The following is a 9,727-nucleotide window of genomic DNA, read 5'->3' as shown; positions in this document are numbered from 1 at the left end:
TCTGTCACATTTTAGCTCAGCCTTTATTGGTCTACACTGGTGGTAGGAATGGTAGTTTGAAAGTAACCTGAGTTTGTTTTTTCTTCAACTGATTTTTTATGTTATAATATTTTCTGTGGTGGCCTAGAGCTACCTCTCTATATTGCAATTGAAAAATATTGTATGATCTCTTTATAAGTCTATTTGAAATTATGTCCTCACTGAGTTTTTAAGTATAAGCACTAACAGGGACTGGTTTTTGGGGGGTAGCTAGTCTTAGGTGTGTGGTTGTCAGGGGAACAAGCTAGAGAAGTGTTTAATGTGTAAATGTTATCATTGTTGTAAAGTTAACAATCACCCAAACTCCAGCTTCAAAAGTCATTGAAAGTAGCTGTCAGGGGAACAGATTTGTGGGGAGAAACTGTTTTAAGAAGCCTCACTCTGCAGGATACCCCAATGGGAAAGGCACGGATTTAAGACAACTTACCAGCTAACATGTGACTTTGGGAAAGTCTTTATCCTCTCTGGGCCAGTTTCTTCCCCTGGATCTGTTCCCCTGACAGCTAATTTCAATTCCTTTTGAAGCTGGAATTTGTGTAACCTAGGCAGAGTTCATGGCTCCTTCTTGTCCTCCCTCTTGGCCCATCAATATCACATATCAGTGAGATCCACAAGATCTAGAATCTAATCTGCTGTTTGTGTATGCCTGTGACCTAGTGCTGGGGCATATGGTGGATGCTTAATAGATATCCATTATTATTATTATTATTGATTATTAATATTATTATTATCATTGAAAGAGATAATACATATAAAGAGCCTAGCCCAGTACCTGGCACAGAAGAAATACTCAATGCTTTTAACTGCTCTTATTGATATTGTTTATGGAATAAATGCATTTGGATAGCACTTATAAGTTACTTTCATATATACTTGCCTCATTGATACTTGAAACAATTTTGTGAAATAGAAAAGGCAATAATTATTATCCTCATTTTATAGATTGGGAAACTGAAGCTCAGGAAGTTTAGAAGGCTTGCCCAAATTCACTTAGCCACGAAGGTACAAAAACTAGGACTTGAACACAGGTTTTCTTTTTTTTTTTTTCCTTTATTTATTTTTTCCATTTTAATTTATTATTTTTATCTTTTAGTTGAAGTATGGTCAGTTTTCAGTGTGTCAATTTCTGGTGCACAGCATAATGTTTCAGTCATACATATACATACATATATTCCTTTTCATATTCTTTTTCATTATAGGTTACTACAACGTATTGAATATAATTCCCTGTGCTATACAGAAGAAACTTGTTGTTTATCTGTTTTATATATAGTATTAGTATCAGCAAATCTCAAGCTCCCAATTTATACCTTCCCCTACCTTTCCCTCTGGTAGCCATAAGTTTGTTTTCTATGTCTGAATCTGTTTCTGTTTTATAAATGAGTTCATTTTTGTCTTTTCATAGATTCCTCATATAAGTGATATCATATGATATTTTTCTTTCTCTAACTTACTTCACTTAGTATGATCATCTCTAGGTCCATCCATGTTGCTGCAAATGACATTATTTCACTCTTCTTTATGGCTGAGTAGTATTCCATTGTGTATATATACCACATCTTCTTTATCTAGTCCTCTGTTGCTGGACATTTAGGTTGTTTCCATCTCTTGGCTATGGTAAATAGTGCTGCTATGAACATTGGAGTGCATGTGTCTTTTTGAATTTGAGTTCCCTCTGGCTATGTGCCCAGGGGTGGGATTGCTGGATCATATGGTAAATCTATTTTTAGTTTTTTGAGGAATCTCCATACTATTTTTCATAATGGCTGCACCAAACTACATTCCTACCAACAGTGTAGGAGGGTTCCCTTTTCTCCACACCCTCTCCAGCATTTGTCATTCGTGGACTTTTGAATGATGGCCATTCTGACTTGTGTGAGGTGATACTTCATTGTAGTATTGATTTGCTTTTCTCTGATAATTAGCAATACTGAGCATTTTTTCATGTGCCTGTTGGCCATTTGTATGTCTTCATTAGAGAATTCCTTGTTTAGGTCCTTTGCCCTTTTTTGGATTGGGCTGTTTGTTTTTTTGTTATTAAGTTAATGAACTGTTTGTATATTCTGGAAATTAAGCCCTTGTCAGTCACATCATTTGCAAATATTTTCTCCCATTCCATAGATTGTCTTTTTGTTTTGTTTATGGTTTTCCTTTGCTGTGCAAAAGCTTCTAAGTTTAATTAGGTCCCATTTGTTAATTTTTGCTTTTATTTCTATTGCCTGGGTAGACTGCCCTAGGAGAACATTGCTAAGATTTATGGCAGAGAAAGTTTTGCCTATGTTCTCTTCTAGGAGATTTATGGTGTCCTGTCTTACGTTTAAGTCTTTAATCCATTTTGAGTTTATTTTTGTGTATGGTGTGAGGAAATGTTCTAACTTCATTGATTTATATGTGGCTATCCAGCTTTCTCAACCCTACTTGCTGAAGAGACTGTCTTTTCTCCATTGTATATTCTTGTCTCCTTTGTTGACGATTAATTTACTGTAAGTATGTACGTTTATTTCTAGGCTCTCTATTCTGTTTCATTGGTCCATATGTCTGTTTTTGTGCCAATACTCTGCTGTTTTGATTACTGTAGCTCTGTAATATTCTCTGAAGTCTGGGAGGTTTATTCCCCCAGCTTTGTTCTTTTTCTTCAGTATTGCTTTGGCAATTCTGGGTCTTTTGTGATTCCATATAAATTTTAGGATTATTTGTTCTAGTTCTGAAGCACAGGTTTTCTAACTGTAAATTTGTATTTATATTTTTTCTCATCTTGCTCTAAACTCTATTCTCTTTTTAAATATGATGTCTTTAAATATTTAGCTTTCACTGAATATAAGTATAAAAACATGGATTAAAGGAGAAAAGATAATTTGGCATGAATGATACAGTAAAGATTTTATTCTTAATAGAAATCACAGAATTACACAGAATATCTTCATGCCTGCCTGCCCTTCTTCCCCTCCCCTGTCAAAACGGGGTTGAGTGGAGGGACCAGAGAGAAAAAAACATTAACTGCCATTTGGAAACATCCCTGTGAGGACAAGGAAGCCATAACTAGAGTAGCGTATTTCAGCTGGTGGTGGTGTATATTAATTGTAGACTAGTTATCTAGGTGGAAACAAATCATTTCTTGATTGTTGACTATGCTTACTGAAGCCTATAAAACTTATAAATGCCTCCCTGCTCCAGAAGTCTATCTTCCTAATTGACATTTTCTCACATTAAGTCTGGTGCCTATCAGACTGTTCTTCTGTATTTTCCTCCATTTTATCAATTTATTTTCTTTGCCCAATTTTAGTTGTAAAGTCATGAAAAATTTAATTTTATTGTCTTAAGTTATTATCTTTGTAATGGAATGCTAACAAAATAGGTTATCTCAAGCCTATACAAATTAACTTGTGTTGCTTTCCAGTGGGCTGACTTCATGAAATGCTTATCCTAAGGTAGGCGTTGGTTTGCTGATCATGTCATGTTGATGAACTGTACCCTATTTTAAGATTTTATGATTGTAAAATTAACAACTTTTAAAATATATTAGTAACATAAGAAAGAGAGGCATAATGATTTTATAATATGTTATATTTTATAAAAGAAGAGCTTAAATAATCCAGATTGTTGAACTTTTTATTTATTTCAGTTTCCTGAATGTCAGTTAAATGTAGAGAAATGAGCATATAATTTTTTTTGAGGATAGTTCTTCAGATACTCAGGTTAGTGTACAATAAGTTATTCTAATACCTCCAATTACCCTGCTCTCTCAAATGAGGTGTTTTGTTTATTTATTTGATTGGTTGGTTATTTAGCATGTTTTGAAGTGAAAGAGAGGACCAGCACATACCACTTGCAAGTCAAATATGCTATAATACATAATTTCAATTTCTGATTGTTTGCTGCTATATAGTATATAGAAATAGTTTGTTACTGATTATTGATCTTTTATCTTGAAACCTTGATAAAATGACTTATTAGTTCTAGGAACTTTTTTGTCCATTCTGTAGGATTTTCTACATAAACAATCATTTTGCCAATAAATATAGTTTTATTTCTTACTTTCCAGTCTGATGGCCTTTTATTTGGTTTTCTTACCTTATTGCACTGGATAGAAACTTCAGAAAAATGTTGAATAGAAGTGATTAGAGTGTACATTCTTGCTTTGTCCCAATACCAGGGGGGAATGCATTCATTCTTTCTCCTTTGAGTATGATGTTAGCTATAGGTTTGAGGAAGTTCCTTTGTGTTCCTAGTTTGCTGAGAGTTTTGGTTTTTTTTTAATCAGAAATGGATGTTGGATTTTGTCAAATGCTTTTTTGCACCTATTGAGATAGCCTTATTTTTTTTTTTAGTCTGTTAATAATGTGAATTGATTGTTTGAATGCTAAAACAACTATGCATTGTGGGAATAAACCCCACTTGTTCATGATGTATTATCCTTTTTGTATATTATTAAATTTGATTTGCTAAAATTTTAGGGATTTTTGCATCTGTGATCATTGAGGGATTTTGGTCTTAGTTTTCTTTGATTATCTTTGTCTAGTTTTGGTAGGATAATGATGGCTTTGTAGAATGAGCTGGGACGTGTTCCTTCCTCTTAATTTTCTGGATGTGTTTTTGTAGAATTGGTGTTATTTCTTCCTTAAATGTAAGGTAGAATTCAAGAGTGAAAATTCAGTTTTATAGTAAATATATGGCTATTTAGCTTATTTCTTCTAGAGTAATCATTAGCAGCTTGTGTCTTTCAAGGAATGTGTCTATTTCAACTGAGTTGTCAAATTATGGGCATATAGTTGTTCGTATTTCCTTATTATCCTTTTACTATTTATAGAGTCTCTACTGATATCACCTCTCTCAATCCTGGTATTGATAATTTGCATTTTCTCTCTTTTTTCTTCTGTCAGTCTCGTTAGAGTTTTATCAATGTATGGATCTTCTCAAAAAAACAGCTTTCTGGTTGTTTTTTTTTTTAATTTCTTTGTTTTTCTGTTTTATATTTCATTAATCTCCACTCTGATCTTTATTATTTCCATTCTCCTGCTTACTTTGGGATTAATTTGCTCTTCTCTTCCTGGTTTCTTAAGGAAGCTGAGATCTTTTATCAGACTGATAATGAATATTCTTTGCTCTGAAATCTACTTTGTTCAATAGTATAGTCATGCCAGGTGTCTTTTAATGTTAGTTTGGCCTATCTTTCCCCATCTTTTTACTCTTTTTTAATTAACATACAATAAAACTGAATTTTTAAATTGATCTATACATTTATGAGTTTTAACAAATATATTGTTTCATGTAATCACCACCACAGTTAAGATACTGGACTGTTCATTACCCCAACCTACTCTCCTTTTACCCTTGGTAGTCACACTCATCCTACCTCTAAACCCTGGATATTACTGATCTGTTTTCTGTCACATATTATATAAATGACATCATACAGTCGGTAAGCTCTTGAGACTGGCTTCTTTTACGTTGTCTAATATCTTTGAGATCCATTTACTTTGTTAGGTGTATCAATAGCTTGTGTATTTTTATTGTTAAGCAGTATTCCATGGTATGGAACTTTGCCAGGTCTCTTTTTCTTGCTCTTCCGTCTTGACCATCTTCTCAGTACTTTCCAGTTCTCTTGGGCTCTCCTCATGGTCCCCTGGCCTGAAAGCTGGGGCTTCATCCTGCTTTGTCATATACTCAACCACAACTGAACCCACATCCTGGTCAGAATACAGAGGGGTATTCACTGCAGAGGCACCATTGCAACTCCTCTGATCAAAGAGGAAGATTCCTCTCAGAATTTTAGGACTTTGCTGTCACCACTGTCACTGCTGTCACTGTTGTGACCACCAATGCCTTGGACTTGCCTGAGGACTGGGGCTCAAGAGAACAGTAGAGGGAAGAATGTAAAATGGATTTTCTCCACTCCCTGTGAGCTTTAAGGATCTTTTTTCTTGCTCTTCCAGCCAGAAGTAGCGCTTTCTCTGTCTGCTCCCTGATAACTGCCCCCAGGTTATGTGATGTCTTACATCCAGGATGGGGTACACTGGGGGAAAAGGTAGGGTGTAGGGTGAAGGACTCACCATCAGTTTGATGCACTTTTCACTCTGATTTCTTTCCCAATTCTCCTATCATTAACATATTTTGTAAATTTACTTTTAAGCTTTTCAAGGTGGAACCAGAGCAGCATTTATTCTAGGGCCACTTTTCTCTAGTCCTGAGCAAATTCCTTTTGGATACTTTACCCAAGGCCCTAGAATTGTAACGTTACCAGTCTTGTGGTTTGAATAGGATCTGTTTCCAGTCCTTGGTGAGCCTTGAGGAGCATTCCTTGTGTTCCTTTTGGGTGGTTCTGTCCCTAGACAAATGCACTTACCAGTACTCACTTGAGTACTTGAGAGGGGACTATTTTTAGATCTCATGGCCCTCTCTCCGTGCAGACCTCTCCTCTTGTGTACTACCCTACGAACCTAGCTGTCCTGACCTCCCTAAGACTCAATGCTGGGAAAATGCCGGGGCTTCACCTGGGTTCCCACTCCTTGGACCTCTGCAAATTCCAGGCAATAAGCAATCATGGGGCTCATCTAACTTGTTTCTCCTCTTTCACAGAGCCTATCCTTTATCCAGTCTTAAACTATTGTTTTTCATGTATTTTGTCTAATTTTGAGTTGTTTTAAGAAGTAAGATAAATCCACCCCCTGTTACTTCATCTTTCCTGGAAAAAGAAATCTGTAGGATATACACTGACCCTTCAACAGTGCAGGGGGTTAGGGGTGCCGACCCTCCGTGCAGTGGAAAATCCAAGTATAACTACAATGGACGCTAGGTGTCTGTGGTTCCGCATCTGCAGATTCAACCAACCGCACGTTGTGTAGTACTGTGGTATTTACTCTTGGGGAAAAATCTGCATATAAGGGGACCTGTGCAGTTCAAACCCATGTTGTTCCAGGATCAACTGTAATTGAATGCTTAGTTAGGCAACCCAGACTCCAGGGGCCTAAGTCTTTTAGAAATTTGGTTAGAGATAGCTTTACATAGGCAGTCAAATTTGAACTAGGCTTTGAAGGAAGGAAGATATTCTATGTGAAAAATAATGGCATAAATAAAAATACTGGAAAAGGAGTAAGCCTGCGTTTTTACCAATGATAAAATGCGTCAGAATACTTAGGGAAATAATGAAAAATAAGGTTGCACAGTTGAGTTGGGGCCAGATTAGAGAGGTCTTTAAAGTCTCATATTATGATATAATGCAGTGATAGAAAGCTATTAGCAGTTTTTAAACTCCAACAGGTGTTATATAATGGGAGCTGAGGTTAATTGATATCTATTCCTTTTCTGTCCTCTGTATTAAATGAACAGTGTCTCATAAAAACATGGCTATGGTATTGTTTTGATGTAATCCATTACATTTACTTAAAGATTGGAGTAAACCCATTCATTAACCTTTTCTTTTTGTTCCTAAATTTTGTTCATAAAACGTACTTTCCGTTAATGATCTTTATTGCTCTTATCAGGATGCATTTACTTTTTTCTCCACTTCCTTTTCAAAATTATACTGATCAAAGCTAGATAGAATATGCTAGTAAGTTATTTCCAGTTGCAGAATTTAGTGGAATGATTTGCTTATCAGATTGCTTTTTAATACCTGAGAGTATCAATCTAGCTTTTTTTCACTGTGGCATTATGTTTAATTTGAAAGCTGTTGACATCCAACCAAGTTTTGGCACATGTTATTTGTAGCTCATCTGGTTTCTATGCTATAGTTGTGTAATGTCAGCACATATCCTCCTCTGTTTTAATATGACCATTTAAAATTTATCAAACTCATTTAATATGTTTCAGTCCTAGAGGATATTATATATGTACCTCCCTCTAATAGGATTTAAAGTTTTGATACATTGGGTAAGTTAAATACAGAGAAGAGAAGCCTTTTTTAAATGCCTATTTTTTTTCCCCAAAAGGATATGAAGAAGAAATGAGAAAGAAGATTTGGGCTGATTTATAGAAGAGGGAAAGGGAAATAATAAAGAAATTGAGAACAGACCACAATCCCCTCATAAATAGAACCCAAGACCCAGAAAAAAATAGAAAAATAGAGAACTAAGATGAGGATTGGGCTAGAAAGAAGTGGAGTTTAAAGCACTAAAAACAGTTTAAAGACATGCTAAAAGACTAATTGGAAACTTTGAGCAACTTTGCATAAAACAGAGTTGTATCTGGGTATAGTGGACTCGCATGTGAAAATAGACAAAAATGTTTGTAGAATTCTGACAAGAGGAACGAGTACAAATTTGGTAAGAGAAAATGATTTTATAATACAAGGACACATTTTAAGTGTGTACCTTCAAGAATCTTCCTAAAGTTAAATAGAGGGAACGATTTATAAGAGTGAAAGCAAAAGGTAGATGTATAGACTGCAGGTGAGAATTGTGAAAGAGAAGGACCCCACCTTTTATTTTAATGTGTGCATTCCTCACAAGATTAGAGCATAAAAGTTGTTTAGAAAAAAGACTGTGCACTTCTTTACAAACAAAGTACGTTGTAGAAGGAACTTTAGTTTGTTTCTCTTTAGACAGAGCTAGGATAGACAGATAACCATATGCAAACAAGATATTTCGATCTGTATGAAAATAATATGAATTGATAGATCTTATTTGGATAAAGATACCAATAATCAGGAATAAAATTGGCAAATATGGAATTGGATAGTGGGATTGTTTATGCATTTGAAAATAAAGGTTATGAAATGTATAGAAATGGAAACTACTTTACATGCAGTGAAGATAAATGCAAAACCTCTCAAAAGCAGACAGTTTGCCAAAGGTAGATAAATTAAGCCTAGAATAGAAGATACTCAGAATGTGATAAATGTGGTCTGGGAGCCTCCACTTTCTTTCTTTGGGGATGCGCTGTTGTACTGAGAAAGGTTGGAGGATTTTTTTTAATAGTGCAAAGGGAAGCAAAATGCTCAAATTTGTGAGTAAAAGCTCCTGGTATCGTAGCTGCACTGTCCATATTTTGAAGATTGAGTACAAACCTCAACAAGCAGTTTTAGTGGAATATGGACCAAAATGAGAAATGACACAGAGAATGACACAGGAAGCATTAGCCATACGTTTTTTCAAAGGGGAAAAGAAGGAATAATAAATAGTAGAAATGAAGCCTACTAACATTACTCAGTTCCCAGTATAAAATATTCGTAGGCATATTCTACAGGCAGGAGAGCCAGTAAATGAGCCAGGAAGGTTTTGGGGGTCTTATGTTTAGTGGAAGAAAATGACTAATTAGATAACAGTCATTGCTTTTGACTGAATAAGCCCTAACTGCCTTTCAAAGATACTGTCTATATATACCTTAGAGAAGAAGGTTCAAAAAGTTATTTGATGAATAAAAATAAAGTAAGGTGGCATATGGTACCTAGTCTCATCTGATGGGTATCTCTTTCTTTTGCTCGTACCCAAGGAATGATAAATTTCCCAGGATAAACCATATGCTTTAACCTGCTGGTAGGTATTAAAACTTTAAAAGTATATATTCTTCAAACCAATAATTCCACTTTTAAGAATATCTCCTGCAGATCTATTCACACAAGTAGATATATGTACAAGGAAGTTAGTTGCAGCATTGCTTGTAATGGCAAAGTTGAGAGACCAACCACAGAGGAATGGATGAATAATTATGGTATCTCACTCACCCCCAACCCCATGAAATTGTATGCATC

The 9,727-nt window shown here is 35.3% G+C and overlaps 1 protein-coding gene across 12 annotated transcripts in view; it reads left to right on the top strand.

The window, feature by feature from the left end:
* The window catches only part of KLHL13 (kelch like family member 13), a 156,645-nt gene that overhangs the window by 124,428 nt on the left and 22,490 nt on the right, over window positions 1-9,727 (top strand). The window lies entirely within an intron of this gene.

Source organism: Camelus ferus, chromosome X, assembly GCF_009834535.1.
Source record: "Camelus ferus isolate YT-003-E chromosome X, BCGSAC_Cfer_1.0, whole genome shotgun sequence".
Classification (NCBI taxonomy): domain Eukaryota; kingdom Metazoa; phylum Chordata; class Mammalia; order Artiodactyla; family Camelidae; genus Camelus; species Camelus ferus.
The sequence above is the reverse complement of the archived record's forward strand: the minus strand, read 5'-3'. Positions and strand labels throughout refer to the sequence as shown.